This window comes from Desmodus rotundus, chromosome 12, assembly GCF_022682495.2.
Source record: "Desmodus rotundus isolate HL8 chromosome 12, HLdesRot8A.1, whole genome shotgun sequence".
Lineage (NCBI taxonomy): Eukaryota > Metazoa > Chordata > Mammalia > Chiroptera > Phyllostomidae > Desmodus > Desmodus rotundus.
Window position 1 is genome coordinate 52,265,164 of NC_071398.1, and position 18,571 is coordinate 52,283,734.

General features: G+C 41.3%; 1 pseudogene; it reads right to left on the minus strand.

The window, feature by feature from the left end:
* Nucleotides 1-3,475: 3,475 nt before the first annotated feature.
* Nucleotides 3,476-4,456, minus strand: LOC112313925 (HAUS augmin-like complex subunit 2; annotated as a pseudogene).
* Between the last annotated feature and the right edge of the window lie 14,115 nt (nt 4,457-18,571).

An 18,571-nucleotide genomic window follows, 5' to 3' on the forward strand; every position in this document is an offset into this window, starting at 1 on the left:
GAAACAAAATTCAAATGAAGTCTGTAGTTTAGTCATTAATATTGAACCAATGGTAGTTTCCTAGTTTTGATAATTACATCATGATTACATAAAATGTCAACATTAGGGGAAACTGGTGAAAGGTATACAGGAACTTTCTATTTTTGAAACTTTTTTGTAAGAGTAAAACTATTTCTAAAATAAAAACTCCAAGAAGAGAACTCTAGTCCTATATTCATATAAAAATAAGTCCATATAGTAAGCAAAAGATTAAAAATACTACGACTCAATTTTCATAAAAAGAGTATAGGAAAAAAATTGAGAGGCCAAATGATACCAAGTATGGGGAGTTGGTAGCCATTATATCTTCAAGCTTTTTTGTATACCTATCTCCTTGCCTGATGCTTTAATGACATAAATTTTAGACCTTTTGATACTGTCCCATAGGCCCCTTAAGCTCTGTTCATTGTTTTCAATGTTCTTATTCTGCCCAGTGGCTTATGATAGGGGCAAATCACAAATTAATGAAGTTGGTTAATAGTGTTGTTCCAGAGCAGTGTTAAAGTCTCCAACTATAATTATGGATCTAGTTCTCCTTTCATTCTACCAGTCTTTGCTTCATTTATTTTGGAACTCTGTCTCCAGTGCAATCATGTTTAGGATTATTATGTCTTCTTGCTGAATTTCAGCTTTTATAATTATGTGATGTCCTTCCTTATTCCTGGTAATTTTCCTTTCTCTGAAGTCTCTATTATCTGATAATAACATAGCCATGTAGGCTTTCTTTGGATTAGTTTTGGCCATGTATATTTTTTCATAGTTTAACTTTTAACCTACCAATATCTTTGTATTTGAAGTTGGATTCTCATAGATACCATAGATTTGGGTCTTGTTTTTGTTTGTTTTTTAAATCTAATCTGACACTTTCTGTTTTTTAATTGGTGTGTTTAGATAATTCACTTTTGTGGGAGGGGTATTTGAGTTTATTGCCAAGGTATGTGCCGGATGTCCTATGTCCCACGTGGCCACATAGATGTCATCCTGATGATCTTAGGTCCCAATAGGCTTCTTTTTTGAGACATAATTTATATACAACAAAACACAGAGTTTACATTTACAGTTTGATGAGTACATCACTCACTTTTTTAAAAAAGTCCTCACCTGAGGATGTTTTTTAAAATATTTTTTAAAGATTTGATTTATTTATTTTTAGAGAGGGGAAGGGAGGGAGAGGGAAAAACATTGTTACATCAATAGGTTGCCTCTTGCACACCCTTACTGGGATTCAAATCGACCACCTTTTATTTGTAGGCCCACAGGCCAGCACTCAATCCACTGAGCCACAACAGACAGGGCCAAGAAATAAGGAGAAACATTGATATGAGAGAGAAACATCGATTGGCTGCCTCACGTACATACCCTGCGCAGGGATCAAACAGCAGCCTATGTTTGTGCCCTGACTGAGAATCAAACTGGCAAGATTTTAGTGCATGGAGCTACAGTACAACCAGCTGGGCAAGCTGGCCAGGGCTAGATCATTCACTTTTAATGTAATTATTGATGAGACTGGATTTACGCCTATTATTTTATTATTTGTTTTCTGTTTGTCCCTTGGTTTTTGTTCCTCTGTTTCCCTTTTTTCCTGCCTTCTCTGGTTAGTTGAATATTTTACAGCATTCCATCTTAGTTTATCTACTGGCATTTTAGCTATATAGCTTTGTATTATTTTTAGTGGTTCCTCTAGGGATTATATACATATCTAACTTTTCATATACTACTTAGGATTCATTCTTAAACTACAAATAAAATATAGATGTCCTACAATCATATTAGATCCCCTTACATATATATAATATATTTACATACATTGAAAAACTTTCAATGTTATAATTTTTGCTTTGAACATTCACACATATTTTAATGAATTTAAGAGGAGCAAAAGTTATTATATTTACCCCAAAAGTTACGTTTCCGCTGCTCTTCCTTCATTCCTAAAGTTTCATTTATCTCTGGTATCATTTCCCTCCAGCCTAAGGAACTTCCTTTAGCATTTTTTACAGAACAGGTATACTGACGATGAATTATCTTTTTCTTCACCTGAGAATACGTTTTTCTGGTTGTGTTTGTTGTTGTTGTTGTTGTTTTGCTTTATTCCTGAAGGATATTTTTGCCAAATATAGAACTTTCACTTGACATGGAGCTTCCTCTGTGGTCAGAGCAGGATTTCCCAAGTGAAGTACACTAGAGTCAGCCTTTTCTGTGAAGATTGTGTGCCTGGATTCAAAACTGCACATTGGGAGTGGGGGTGGGGCTCTTATGTTGTCCTTCAGTTTGAAGATCAATGGATCCCTAGGATTTTCTGTCTCCTGTGAGGGGACAGGTGAGGACAAAAACGGGGTTCTATGGAAAGCAACCTCACAGGATGATCTGATCACAAATGCCTATCCAGGCAGGTGGGTTGTCACACCCCAGGTTTATTACTTCTTTAGTGAAAGGTTTATCTTTGCCTTATGCAAGCCCTGTGCATTGTTTCTGCGCCTTTGAAAGGCGTATTTTCAGTCTTTGGCCGTACCACCCTGAATGTGCCCAATCATGTCTGAAATGCATCTTTTCAGAGCCTTCTCATCGTCCGGTAATCTTTATCTTCCCACCTTTATTTCAAATGCCTAAAAGATGCTACAAGCTGTCATCTTGGCGGTAGCAGTTTTCTTAATCTGTTGAGATCTTGCTTCCAGGCATATCGTGTTTGGCTCAAATAACATTTTTTACAAATTCTCTACAGGTTTGGAGGTTCTTTTGTCCACACAACCCTTGAGCTATTCCTTGGGGAGGGGAGTGCTGTGTGTAAATATGAGAAGAAAGATGTGCACAGGTGTCCAGGGGCCAGGGATGCCTGTCACCAGCGGTCCTACCCCTCCAGAGGGTGGGGGTCTTGCAGGAATGTGGGTTGGACCACGATCAAGGGAGGCCCCTGCCCGGAAAGCGGGATCTGGCAGACGACCCCACTCACTGGCAACTGGAGCGTTGCACCTGCCGGCCGCCTCTCCGAGCAACGCCTTTTCCCGCTGTTCCCATTAGCCTGGTCGGCAGTGCCCTCTAGCGACCTGAGGGGAATGACAGGGGGTCCAGATGTCAAGGTCCTTAGGGCACTCAGGACCCGGCTTGAAAGTGACCTCACAGGTGAAAGAAAAAGTCATCCGTGGGACTCAAACTCGAGCAACAGTTCAAGAGCCTGAGACCCATTGTAGTGCGATTCACACTTATTTTTTGACCTCTATGAGTTTTATTGAAAAGTGGAATGAAAATATATGAACAACAAATGAAGATTTAGTTCTGTCTTGATGAACTTGGAATCTTAGTACTTCAATATAGAAAGGGGCTCTTTCAGTATTGCTAGTAGCAAAGCCTATAAAGACCCATGTTACCACTGACTAGAAATGGGCTGGTCGTGACTACACATACTTAAGCAAAAATAAACAGTGGAATCATTTGGTCATTAGCAGTTTGGACATGAACTTATTTTATTTTTATTTTGGACATTAACTTTAGAAGTAAAAGTTAAAGAAAGCAATATAACACCCTGTTTGTGAAGATAATTTTCTTCAGCTAATATCTTGGGGATACAGAGAAAATTTCATTTTGTCGTTCTCACCACTTGAGTACATTCTCAGCCAGTTCTGTCTCAGTCACCAAAATATCAATCTTTCCTAAATCCTTACTCATTTCCTTGGGAGGATTTAGATCTGCACCTAAATGAGGGATAATTCTAATTGTTTCAATATGAGTTTCTTATCTCTCAATAAAAGTCCCTGCCAACTCCAGCAAATGTACTGTGTGTCTGTGATAAACATCTTAAATGGGCAGGTTTTCCTGGCACATGACTTTCAGCAGTCTTTGCCTGAGGGTCCTCTCTTTCAGCACTGCTTCAAATGATCATGCTTTCCATCGTGCATTCATGGATTGGTTCTTGTATGTGCCCTGACTGGAGATCCAGCTGGCCACCTTGGCATATCAGGACGGCCCTCTAACCAATTGATATACCCAGTCAGGGCAACAGAGTATGACACTTCCGAGACTAAAAGGAAAATGAACATCTACTAAATCTTTTTCTAGTCTTAGAAGTTCAATTTCCCGGGGGGTGGGGGGAACAGGGGATTGTTTGTTTGGTTTTGGGTTTTTTGGTTGATTTCAGCTTGAATTTTTGTGATCTGATGTAGCCGGGAGAAGTTCACAAAGCAAAAGCTGATTTCTTAGATATATTTTACATCTCCTGAACGACTAACCCTAAAATTACAAAATGGCCCAGCAGTAGACCTTAGCTTTAGCATGGAAGCCTGGTCCCAAGGGTTCCCTGTAGCTGGTGATTCACACTTTGAAGCTGCACGTGGAGAACCGATCATGGCCTATAGGGGGCAGTAGAGGACTATTTAATCCCCTGACTGAATTGACTTGGGGCCACCCTACCTGTTCTTACCATGGCATATCTTTTTTAATAATTAAACATTTTTTTCAATTACAGCTGACATACAATATTATATCCATTTCACGTGCACAGCATAGTGATTAGAAATTTATACAACTTATGGCCCTGGCTGGCATGTCTCAATGTATTGGGCGCTGGCCTGTGAACTAAAAGGGTTGCTGACTTGATTACCCACCTGGGCACATGCTTGGGTTGCAGAACAGGTGGTGGGAAAGGCAACCAATTTCTCTCCTGCTTTCCCCAGGCCTTCCCCTCTCTCTCTAATAAGTAAATTAATAAATAAATGAATAGGAATTTATACAATTTATTGATTGACCCAATAAGTCTAAAGAGCTTTTTTTTTTCAATGCAAGGGAAAAAATCAATGGATTAGTTGTCTAGTAATTAATAAGGGATAATTTCCTCACCCAAAGATATGTGAAACTTAAAAAATATTGCATTTATTGGATTTACTTTTCCTTAACATTCTATTAAGAACATTTTCATGCCCTGCCTGGAGTGGCTCAGTGGCTTGAGCGCTGGCCAGGGAACCAAAAGATCACCAGTTCAATTCCCAGTCAGAGCACATGCGTGGTTTGCCAGCCAAGTCCCCAGTTGGTGACGTGTGACAGGCTACCTATCGATGTTTTTCTCACTCTCTTCCTCCCTCCCTCCCCCTCTCTAAAAATAAATAAATAAAATATTTTTTTAAAATAACATTTTCAAATGTTCAGAAACCTGAATAGAATTGTGCACCCAGCCCCTAGATAAGATAATTCACATTTAACAATATGTGCTTTGTTACTGTTCACATAACCATTTGGGGGTGTATTTTGATGATAATTGAATGGGATTGAGAGACTATGGATTGAGACGCAGCTTCTGCCTCAGATTAGCACAGCTTTCTAACTCCATAATTTAAGACAAAAGACTTCAAATCTCTAAAACTCACCTTCGTTATTTGAACATTGGAGTAATTAAGGGATTGTGTGAGGATTGTATTTGTTCATACAGTAATTTTTTTTGCTAATACCGGATTTATTTCTGTGCATCTACTTGTAGATTAGCACACCTTTGGAATGCCTCTTTTCAGAAAGTCCCTAATACTGGATTTGCTCTGAGCACAGTAAACCCGCGATGCAAATTCACTATTGTTGCTAAGGGACTTTTAGGAAGAACTTCTAGAAATGAAATTCCTAAGTGCTAAAGAAACTGGTATGAACATTTTATAGTGTTTTTTTTTTTAGAGAGAGGAAGGGGGAGAAAGAGAGTTGTTGTTTCATTTATTTATGTACTTACTGGTTGATTCTTTTTTAAAGATTATTTATTTTTAGAGAGAGGGGGAGGGAGGGAGAAAGACAGGGAGAGAACACTGGCTGGTGTGGCTCAGTGGATTGAGCCCCAGCCTACGAACCAAGAGGTCACCAGTTTGATACCCAGTCAGAGCACATGCCTGATGCCTGGGTTCAAGGCCTAGTCCTCACATCCTGGCTCTGGCTCATTGGTGCAAATGTTGGTACTTGACCTTATTGGGGCCATTCACAACCCTCCTCTAGGATGCTTGGTTAGGGGCATGGAAACTGGGGCCCATCAGTCATAGTGCTAGCTCTGTTTGTGAGCTATTTTAAAAATGGACTGAGTCTGGAGGCTTTAGATTTCTGACTCCTAGATTAAAACAACAAATATCTAGCCAGCATAGTATGATTATCTCTGTTGGAAGGCTAATCCTGTATTCTGTTCATTTCTTCCTTTATATATAATAAAAACCTCCAAATAAAGTAAAATAAAATAAAACAAAACAACAAACATCTCAAGCATGAGAAAGAGCCAGGATATGATGAACTGGGAAAGAGAACATTTTAAAAATTGTATTGATTTTTAGAGAGAGAGGGGGTGGAAAGAGAGAAAAATATCAATATGTTGCTCTATTTTTTTTATTCATTCATTGATTGATTTTTGTATATGCCCTTACTGGGGATGAAATCCACAACCTTTCAGTTTACAGGACAACACTCTAACCAACTGACCTACTCAGCTGTGGTGGAAGGAACATTTTGGCAGAATAAGAAGCACTAGCAAAGGATCTGAGGTGGAAAGAATATGGTGAAATCAAGAAACTGAAGTTCTGGCTGGTGTGGCTCAGTAAATTGAGCATTGTGATACGGGGGATCACCAGTTTGATTCCCGGTGAGGGCACATGCCTGCATTGCTGGCCAGGTCCCTAGTTGGGGCCCTGCTAGAGGCAGCCAACTGATGTTTCTCTCATACACCAGTGTTTCTCTCCCTCTCTTTTTATAAATAAAATCTTTTTTAAAAATAAAGAAACTGAAGAAGAGCCTTGGCCAGAGTGGTTCAGTTGGTTGGAGGGTCGTCTTGTAAACTGAAAGGTTGTAGGTTCAATTCCCAGTCAGGGAACATATCTAGGTTGTGGGTTTGATCCCTGGTCAGGATGCATATGGAAGGCAAATGACTGAAGTTTCTCTCTCACATCGATGTTTTTCTCTTTCTTTGTCTCTCCCTTCCTCTCTCTCTAAAACCAATGAGAAAATACCCTAAGGTGAGGATAAAACATAAAAAGAAACTGAAGTGAGAAGGGGATAGGGGAATAGGTGAAAAGGGGAAGAGGATTAGCACATACAAATTAGCAGTTATAGTGCTCACTTTGGCAGCACATATACTAAAACTGAATCAGAGAAGATTAACATGGCCACTGCGTGTGGTTGAAATGCAAATTTGTCCCATAAAAAAAGGTGGCAGTTATAAAAATAGTCCCGGGGATGTAAAGTACAGCACAGGGAGTATAGTCAATGATATTGTAATAGCTATGTATGGTGTCAAATGGGTACTAGACTTATCACTTTGTGGGGTATAGAAGTGTCCAGTTACTATCTAGTATACCTGAAACTAATATAGTATTGAATGTCAACTGCAATTTTTTTGTACTTGGGACAAATTTCTGGCAGCTATTTGGTCAAAAGCTTTGGAAATGTGGAAGTTGGCAGTTAATAATCTTGACTTGGAAGTTATCAACACAGCTGTCAAGAATGAAGTGGTGAGGGGTGCGAGTGACTTCGGACCATCAGTCCACATGTAGTCATGGCTCTCCCACGCCACGTGCCAACACTGAAGGGATAAACAAAACAAAGAGACGTGGTATTTTCTGTATTTAGCCATTGGCAAGTGGAGATGGATATTTTACCAAAAAAAATAAATAGTTAAGAACAATGAGAAACCATGGGTTGAACCTGAGCAGGAAATGACATGATCTGGTTTACATTTTTGAAGGATTGCTCAGGATGAGTGGTGAGCTGGGGTGTAAGCAGAATGGATGACAGTTAAAGTAGTACAGTGACTCCAAGCAGGATGCGGCAATAGAAACAAAAAGTAGATTGATTTTGTGTATATTTAAGGTGGACTCAAAGTTTGGTATTGATTCAAAATTGTGATGGAGGTGTCCTTGCCACTGGCACAAACCACTGGGTTGATGAGGATGCCACCACTGATAGGGAAAAGTTGGGGCGAGAGAGGGTGGAGATGTGGAATTACTATTCAGTTTTGACAGGTTGAGGATGTAGAATAAGCTGAGATTTCCAGTAGGCAGTTGAATGTGTCCAATACCAGAATCTGGAATGAAACCATGGAACAACCATTCATCAATGTTCAGATGGTGTTTGAATCCAGGGGAATGCAACATATCACATTGGTAGGAGAAAGAAGAGGGCTCAGACCAGTCCCCAAAGAATTGGTGTCCAAAAAGCATCTGGAAAAGGAGAGTTCTGTTCATTGTTCAGCTACTCATTATAAAGCAGATTTGAAAACAAATCTGGCTTCAGGTCTGTTTTCTCACTTAATCTCACTATTTTCTCTCCAGGAGTTTTTCTGTAAACACTTAATTATATGTTTTTTAAATCCTCACCAGACGACCTGCTTATTGGTTTCTTCTTTTTTAGAGAGAGAAATCAATGCCAGAAATGAATATTGATTGGTTGCCTCTTGTATGGGCCCCAGCTGGGTTCTGGTATGTGACCCAACTGGGGACCGAACCCGCAACCCAGGCTTGGGCCCTGACTGGGAAATCAAAACTGCACCCTTTTGGTTTATGGGATGACTCTCCAACTGGGCCAGCCGGCCAGGGCTAAAATTTTATGTTTTATTTTCCACATTGGGAAACTAGAATAAAAAGCAGACTTAACAAAAAAAGCAGGGCAATTTTCTTAGAACCATGTGCTGTCCTGGAAATAGATTCACAGGTGATAAACTGTATCCTTCCACATTTGGCCAAGACCAGGAATGTGAGGCCCACTTAAGGCAGCAACAGAACCAGGAGACATGGTGGAGTATATGGCCCTTGAGGAAACACTGATTCAGGACAGGGAAGCAACAATAAGGAATTTGAGGGAAAAGTTCTTTGGAACTCAATCCTTCTTCCACTAGACAATGACACCAGAGAAGTTATAGTTGAGAGAGATCAGATAAATCTAACAAGTGTAGAGAAGTCTGGACAGAGCTCAACCCTTTTAACTATGAGCAAATTCCCTCAGGAGACAAACTTTACCAATGTGTTGAGTGTGGGACAATCTGGGAGACAAACTGCCTTTCCACACATTTCAGGACTCACAAAGGAGAAAAACCCTACAATCCTAAAGATGCAATTTACCTCTTCTCAGTATGAGAGAATTTACACTTATAAGAAACTTTAGCTCCAACTGGTGTGGCTCAATTGGTTGGGTGTCATCCCACAAAGTGAAGGGTTAACAGTTCCATTCCTGGTCAGAGTACATGCCTGGGTTGCCGGTTTGGTCCCCAGTCAGGACATGTGTGAGAGGCAACCGATAAATGTTTCTCTCACACCAATGTTTCTCTCCCTTTCTTTATCCCTCCCTCCCCCTCTGTGTAAAAATAAACACAATCGTTTTTTTTAAAAAGAACTTTAGCTCTGGTTGCTGTGGCTCAGTGGATGAGTGCCTGCCTATGAACCAAAGGGTCCCCGGTTTGATTCCCAATCTAGGGTACATGCCTGGGTTGCGGGCCAGGTGGGGGGTGCGTGAGAGGCAACCACACATTGATGTTTCTCTCCCTCTCTTTCTCCCTCCCTTCCCCTCTCTCTAAAATTAAACAAAATTTTTTTAAAGCTTAAAAAAGAAAGAACTTTATATTTGCAGTGAATGCAGGGAATTATTTTCCAGGTGAGACTACTTTACATCTAAGAATCTATAAAAGAGAGAAACCCTACAGTGTAATGATTCAGGGAAAGGTCTCAGGCTTTTTTCCTTCCTTACTCAGCATCACAGAATGCACACTGGAGAGAAACCTATGGATGTGGCCATTGTGGAAAAGGCACTTTTGATGCTCCATCAGAGAACTCATACTGGGAAAATCTTTATACATATAGTTGGTGTGGAAGAGCCTTCAGGGTATGTTCTCACTTTACTCAACGCAAGAGGACTCATACTGGAGAACACTAAGAATCGGGTCAATGTGGTGGGCTTTCAACAATGGCTTTCACCTTATTTGACACCAGGAAGTTCATATAGATTAGTGAAACTCATTGGACATAATATGGCTAAGCTGTTGGTTGAAATTCCATTTTATTTGACATCAGAAATAAACCACAAAGTAGGAAGAATCCACAAGTTATTTCTGATCCACACACGGGTACCTGAATGTAATGAGACTTTGCACTGTGGCTCCCTGCAATTGCTGATGAGCAGGTATGAGCAGTTGTGCTCTACATATGCCCTTGATTTGCCACCGAAACACAATTTAAGGGGAGTTGGGGGTCTACGCCTGATGGACAATGTCCTATAGAAATGATTGCTCTAGATAACAAAATGTAAATATTATCAAAGACAACAGCATCTATCTTTTTACACCATATATGAGTCAGAGAACCACTGAATTTGCAGTGTCATGCAGAGATCATTCATCTTTTATTGTCATGGGGATCAATCTATGTGTGATATTATAGTGTGCATAGAAGAAAGCTGAAAAGCATACCATCCATTTTCTCCTGCATAAAACAAATGCTATCACTTCAAACAAATCACAGAGCTTTACACTAATTCTCCAATATTTCTTTTACAAAAACATTTATTTATTTGTACAGAGGAGGAGGGAGAGAAACATCAGTGTGGTTGCCTCTCACACACCCCCTAATGGGGACCTGGCCCACAACCCAGGCATGTGCCCTGACTGGGAATCGAACAGGTGACCCTTTGGTTCACAGTGTGGTGCTCAATCCACTGAGCCACACCAGCCAGGGATCGCCAATATTTCTATTAAGACAAGCATCATAAATAGTTGAGTGCACCTTCATAGTTCTAGGGGCATAGCCAGTGTCTAGCAGGACTGAAATGACATACTACACCCTGGTGAAGTGTCCATGGTCCAAGGATAATGCACACCTTACAAGCTTCACCCAAAATCCCCTAAAAAGCTGAGTTTGGGAGGTAACTTCACCGATACCCGCCTGAATGGGTATCTGGAGTGGTTTGGAGAAAGAGAGAGGGGGAAGTTCCCACACATGAAACCTGAGGACCTCTGCTTCTTCTGCCTTTATGAGCACCCCCTAGTGTGCTGGTTTTCCTGCTAGACCTAAGGGAGAGCTCTTGTTCTTCCCTTACACTCCGTGGAATGCTACCTTTCTTTCCCAGCTCTACCGCCAAACCCTTTACTGAATTCCCATCTGCTGGCTGCTCCCTGGAGGTTGAGACTGCATTCAGTTCCAGATCTCTGCTGGTAGAAAGTCCAGAAATTTCCAGCACCCGCAGTTGTCAGATTGAGAGTGTGGTCTTATAACTCACCTTGAGGAGAGGCCTCTGGGCAGACGAGCTTTACCCAAGCAGACTTGTGTGCCTGCCACTGTGGGTGGCTGTGCCACTCTCCACCATTGTGGAGTGCCCAACTCCCTTTATAAATGCTAAAATGCCAGCCACTCTTTTGCCAACTTTTTCTCACAGCTAGGACATGGACACACATGTCTGAGGGAAACCCCGTCTCGGAGAGTCCTCCCGGTGGTCGTGGATGAAATGAGTTGCCCAGACACAATCTGTCTGGGGGGGAAAAGGGGCTGATTCCCTCTAGTGGAGAATGCCCTGAACCCTTCTCCAAAATGGCTGTTATTGGGATTGGTATGCATGCATAGCTCATCAATCAATATCCTATGGCTATAGTTATAGAAAACAGATATTATCTATAGATAACAACTGAAGGAACACAGAGATCTGCTTCAGGTCAGGGTCTGTTAGATAAACTGACGCCTGAGGGTCATTAAAGCCTGGATCATGAGTCCAGGAGTTCACTCCCTTATGCTTTGCACTTAAATATCTGGTTTACACCAACAGGGCTATACAAAGCAAAGCAAGCTTCAAAGGGTACAATGCATTCTTCAGGCCCGATTTCCCACGGGAACCCTCCGTGCTAGCATCAGGTCATGCCTGCCTCCTGCATTCCCGGTTCTCTGGTCAAGTCCTACAGGCCTCTTTCAAGGCCTTACTGGCGCGGGGCTACAGTCTCTGATACCACACAAAGTGGCCCCCAACATGTGTCAATCCTGGTCAGTTTGGGTCTGAGGAAGTCTATGAGAAAGATGGGTTCTGAAGAGATATTATTCCTTTCCTGTAGTGGGTAATGGCTTCCCCAAAATGCCCACATCTTAATGCCTGGAACCTGTGAATGTGTTATCTTACAGGGTAAAAGGGATTTTATAGATATAATTAAGGATATGGAGGGGGGGAGCTTATCCTGGACTACTTGTAGTGAGCCCAATATCATCATGATTGCCCTTTTTTTTTAATTGATTTTTTTTGGAAGAGAGAGAGGTGGTGGGGAGGAGGGAGGGAGGGAAGGAGAGAGAGAGAGAGAGAGAGAGAAATATCAATTTTCCCCCACTTATTTATGCATTCATTGGTTGATTTTTGTATGTGTCCTGACTGGGGATTGAACCCTCAACCTTGGCATATTGGGGCAATGCTCTAAAAACTGAACTATCCAGCTGGTGCACAATTGCCCTTGTTTAAGAAGAGCCAGGAGAGTCTGAGTCAAAGAAGCCAATGTGATGACAGATTCAGAGGTTAGAGTCGGAGAGGCACTTAAAGATGCTACACTGCTGGCTTTGGTGATGGAGGAAGAGGCCATGAGCCAAGGAATGCAGGCAGTCTCTAGAATCCAGAGAAGGCAAGGAAATGTATTTTCACCTGGAGACTCTAGAAGAAATGCAGCCCTACCAACATCTAGACTTCAGACTGGCAAGACACATTTTGGACATTTGACCTCCAGAGCTGAGATGATAAATCTATGTGGCTTTAAGTCATAAAGTTTGTGGCAATTTACAGTAGCAAAGGAAACAAATATACTCCCTGATACCACTAACTTAAGCCAAATATTGCATGGCTATATGTAATGCTTGGAACTATCACAACCACTTTTGAGACTATGAGGACACACTTACAAATAATGACAATACCTGGCTAGTATGGCTCAGGGGATTGAGTGCCCGCCTCAACCATGGGGTCACCAGATCGATTCCCAGTCTAGGGTACATGCTTGCAGGCCAGGTTTCCAGTAAGTGGTATGTGAGAGGCAACCACACACTGATGTTTCTTACCCTGTCTTTCTCCCTCCCTTCTCCTTTCTAAAAATAAATGAAATCTTTTTTAAAAGCCCAGAAAAGTAAATTAAAAAAAAAAAAGACAATAGTGAGGAGGGCTGAGCCAAAAGGTGGACAGTGGCTGGCTAAGGGTGACAGTCAAGCCCAGGAACCATCCCTGGAAGCCCTTGCCTCTGGATTTCATGTAATGCGTATTGTTACTTGTGGCCAAAGACACTTCTTACACAATAACCCTTTTTTGCTTCCAACCTACTTCAGAACCTTGCTCACCTGACTCAGACCACTACCCCTTGGAAGATGGACGTCCCACAGAATAGAGGCCCACTGCAGGAAGAGCCAAGTCCGCTCAGCTGCAAGGGTATGATGTGAAAACAAACAGTGGGACCAAGAGGATGTAGTGGCTTCATCAAATTACACATGTAGACATGTTCACTCTCTGTCACTGTCCTTCATAGTAGGTGACAGTAAAAGTCCTCTCTGGGTGAAAAAAAAAGGGCTTGATACAAACCATACACCTCAATCCAAAAATTTTGTCAGCTTGCTGAAGTACAAGGTGAATTCCCCACCATCACCACAAAAATACCATTCGGTTATTATAACTGTATGCTACTGATGGCAATAAACTGAAGTCTAAGTTTATTGGCAAAAAAGACAAAGGACATTTTTGAACCAGTAGTATCTGGGGACATTTATTCTAAAGATGAGTTTGAATACAATTTGATTGTTCTTGTGAACAATGGCAGTCAACTCCTCCCCTCATCACATTTTGAGGAAGCAAATAAGAAGCAAAGTCCAAGGGCAAGGCTCCTGAAGAGCCCCTAGTAATCCCATTTGCTCTTGTATCGAGCCTAGTGATGATTTGGGGTGTCCAAGTGGCCTTCCCATCCTGCAACCTGGTAAGCATGTTCGTATACGCAAGTTCACTTGTAATTTTTTTCCAGTAACTTATTTTCTTGTAGGTCCCATGCGTTTCTTGACAAACTAATCCCAGGCATTGTGTTTTATTCCATTCTACTGTGAAAGGAATCTCTTTATCAATATACATGTGAAGGTTATAGAGAGTGTGTGTATGTGAGGGTGTTGATTTCTTTATCTTTCTTATTTTGTCTGGTTTAGTGGACTCTCATTCATTTTTTAAAAATTTCCAGTTGGGTTTAAGTGTGTTAATGTTATCTGTTAATAAATGCATTTTTATATTTTCTCTTCCAATAGTTACAGCAAGCACTTAGGTCTGTTTTATGTCTTATTTGTGGAAACAAAAAACATCCAGAAATTTTCAAATTAAGATTGCTGAGGGCAGATATCCTTCTTTGGTTTTGAATTTGTTTATCCACCCATGGATATTGATCAGAGGTGTAAATAAACAAGAGAAACTCATGAAGAAAGACAGGAGTAGTTTCATCAGAGAGGAAAATGTTGACTTCCTAAGGCTGGGAGAAACGTTGAAATGGGTTGCATTCAGGACCAGCAGTAAGCCCGTGGCTGGCTTTCCTTCGTTTACACCGGAGTAGCTGGAGGATGAGACACTCTTACACTAAGGACTACAAGTTGAAAGAAGGAGCCTGGACCTGGATGACATTGGTGGGCCGCTTAACCAGGAGCAGGAACCACCTACTTACATTGTTCTGCAGGAACAGTATTTGTCACTTCCATTAACTGGATTTTCAGTTGTTTACAACCAAACACACACTATAGGGTACAGGGTACAAAGACATGAACTGGATTACTCCAAACCTGGCTTACTAGTTTGTCCAGCATTCTGTGGACTTCCCACATTCTTGAGACAGAACATTCTCTGGAAGCTGTATGTGGACTGTCTCCAATCAGAGCTCAGATTCTTCATATTTCATATGTCAGATTCCATATGTCAAGTCTGGATGATCTTAGGTTGATCTTATCTTTGATGTTGCAGAGAACAGGCAAAGAGTAAATGTGTAGAGGCAATAAATAGACTCAAAAGCCTATTTTCTGGGAAAGTTATTGTACAGTAAAATGCTGAAAAATTAATTCCTGTTTTTTCAACCTGAAATTCTCAAGCTCTGAGGAGTACTTTCTTCTTTTTAAAATGACTTTTAATTTTTTTAAACAGTTTTCTTTTCTTTTCTTTTTAACAGATTTTATTTCTTTTTTCTTTTCAAGAAAGGGAAAGGAAGGGAGAAGGACAGGGAGAGAAACATCAATGTGTGGGAGAAACATCAATTGCTTCCCTCTTGCCTGCACCGGAACTGGGACAATCCAGGCATGAGCTGACAGGGAATCAAACCAGTGACCTTTTGGTTTGCAGGACAATGTTCATCCCCCAAGCAACACCAGCCAGGGCTTAAATGACTTTTAAACATGTGTTCCTCTTCACATGGAAAAATTTGAGATGATCTGGGCGATGAAATAAGGAGAATAGTGAGTGGTGATCAAATCGCAGGTTCAGGATTCAGTCACATGGCTGGTTTATGACTCAACTGAATGCCACCCACTGCCATAGTGATTTGGCTCAAATACAGTTTAATATCTGCTAATCGCAATCACATGTTGTTTAAGTTATACGAATAATGGACTATTGATTACAGAAAGCATATGAAGAATGTTAACATACAGGGTCTGGCAAAAGTAACGCCTGCATGAGTGTTGTTGGTAGGGTAATAATATGGGTGTAATATTTTATAGTTTTAATTTGAACATTTCACCTAAAGCATCATATGGTGTGCTTGAGTGTGATAGTGTTATGTTATAGAATTACGTGCTTATAATTTTGTAATAAAAAATTGTAATAAAAGGGCAATATTTGTGTATTTTGACAATTCAGTATCTCAATAAATGTATGCCTGACTATGTGGAACATATTAAGAAAGGAAAAGTACAAGTTAAACTTTGCAATTGAATAAAACAACTATTACTGATACTCCATCCATATTCATACATGATCCATAATGGCTTTTTCTGCAATTCTAAGTTCCAAAAAATTTTTACATGAAAAGTTTCTTCCTATATTATACATCAGCAAAGTTTGCCTGAACTAACAAGGTTATCTACAGTTTTTCTTTCTCTAACATGGCATGACTCTTCATATATTTTACTACAGATATACTCAAGTGTTTGATGGCCAGAGACTGCCCAGACCTGTTGGAATGTATTGTACATACTGAGTGATGTATGCACCTTACTATCCTGCTAAAATCCAAACACTTACGAATTACAAAATACTTTTGGCCCTAAAGGCTTTCAGCAGGGGATTGGGGCCCTGTGTGCAAAGAGGATGCATAACATTTTTGACATTTTATGTGCATAATAGCTGACGATTGTTCAGAGATACTTTTTTAATACAATCAAATTATTGTAAATTAAATAGCATGCTTAATTTGCTAAATGGGGAAAAAGAACATGCAACTGATTATTAAAAGTTGTATTAAAATGGCTTTCATGAATCAATCTTTTCTTTTTAAAAGATTTTATTTATTTTTAGACAGAAGAGAAGGGAAGGAGAAAGAGAGGGAGAGAAACATCAATGTGTGGTTGCCTCTTGTACGCCCCCCCCACCAGGTACCTGGCCCTCAACCCAGGCATGTGTCCTGACTGGGAATCACAGGTGACTCTGATTTGCAGGCCGGCACTCAGTCCACTGAGCCACACCAGCCAGGGAATCAATCTTCATTAATATATTTTAAATCACCTTTTAACCTAAAATCATATAGCTCATATAGAAGTTTTTATTCTATACTATATAAACAGAAAGAAATAAGTAAAAGAACTGCCAAGGGAATTAGCTTAAGATGTTAAAGGACTCCATTAAATATGATAGTAAACCACTAGAAGCATCCCCAGACACATCCAAAACAAAACAATACGACTAATTAACATGGCTCTGTCACACTACCTAGGGCTATACAACATCAATTATTTTAAGTCACAATATGGAAAATGAAGAATCCAAATTACTTATGGAATGGGAATGGTATTTTATGTATAACAGCCCCCCACAAAAAAATTTCAAAGAAATGCTGTTAGGATGAATAAAAGACATCTGCATTGTCTCTCAGTAAATATTTCTATGCAAAAACTGGCAGACTTCCTAGCTCACTGCAATAAATACGATGAACAATGCATAGTCTGCAAGTGGATGTTCTCCACAATGGCCATGAAACAATAAATCCTGGAACATGTTTAGCAAGCAGTGTACAGAGGACCCATAGGGAGGCATAGGGCTGCTGAGACATGTGAGGAAACCTAAGTTAGAGGAGAGTACACCAGGCCCGGGGTCCTGGGCCTGAGGAGCCCAGGTGAGCCCCAAGTACCAAGGAGGAAAAGGAACACCAGAGCCCGGACCCTGGAACCTGAAGAAGATGAGAGAACACCAGATACTGGAGTCTGGGGAAGGCAAGACAATACTTCATCTTGGGCTCTCAAGGAAGAAGAGATCGCCCTGGGTCCAAGGAAGAACACATGCCACGTCCAGTAAGTGACAGTCTTTTTCAATTCTTAGACATGGACACCTTGGCAAACAGAAGAGGACACTGGGTAGAGGACCCTGACCATCCCACTTCTACACTGACAAAGATTCTTTACTTAACCAAACTTTAGGCAGGTTCCTGTGAACCCTTTCCCCAACAAGGTTCATCTGCGTACTGGAATCATGCTAGGTCAACTGATTAAGAATTCCCTACTCTTGCCTCAGCTGGTGTGGCTCAGTGGATGGAGCGACGCCTGTGACCCACAGGCTCGCCAGTTCGATTCCTAGTTAGGGCTTATACCCAGATGGCAGGCCAGGTCCCCAGTCGGGGGCGCGCTAGAGGCAACCACACATTGACATTTTTTTCCCTCTTTCTTTCTCCCTTCCCCTGTCTAAAAATAAAATATAAAAAAAGAATTCCCTACCCTTGATATCTTAACAAAAAATCCTCATCCTCACTACGTGTCTTAGGTGTTACCCGGTCACTCTGATTGCCTCCAGCAAGAATCCTGTTAGGTGGGTTCAGCCAGAATCCCCTCAACTTCCCCAAAATACTTGGGTCTCTTCTTTGTAATTTTATATCCACCAATACCCTGCCCCACCCCTTTCCAATCCAAGTCGCTCCTTGAGATAAGCCCCTACTTGTCCTGGTTGTATTCAAAATTAAGCCCAGTTCTGTCATAGTCTCTCTTCGCGAAGACACACTTCCGGGAAAGCTGGCTCGGCTTTCCATCGGAAGACGTCCCGCTGATTTTAGTCCAGCCTCCAACAAACGTCCTGCCCTCCCAGTCCCGCCCCTTTTCTGTATTACACGTGGAGGCACATTAGCACCCCTTCCCGTCCGTTCTCTCACTCCCTCTTCCTGGAACTTTGGAGGACATTAGCCTCGCCCTCACGCTTTATGCCCGCCCCTTCTCCAATCCCAGTAACTTGGCGGACAATAACCCCGCCTCCTCCTATAGGACGACGCGAGCCGCGTCCCCAACGCTTCAAGCGTTACCCGCCCTTCTTTCTTTCCAAAGGATGTCATAATCAGTCCCGCCCCCCACCAACCAAATCTAACCCACCCAGTACTTTTTGC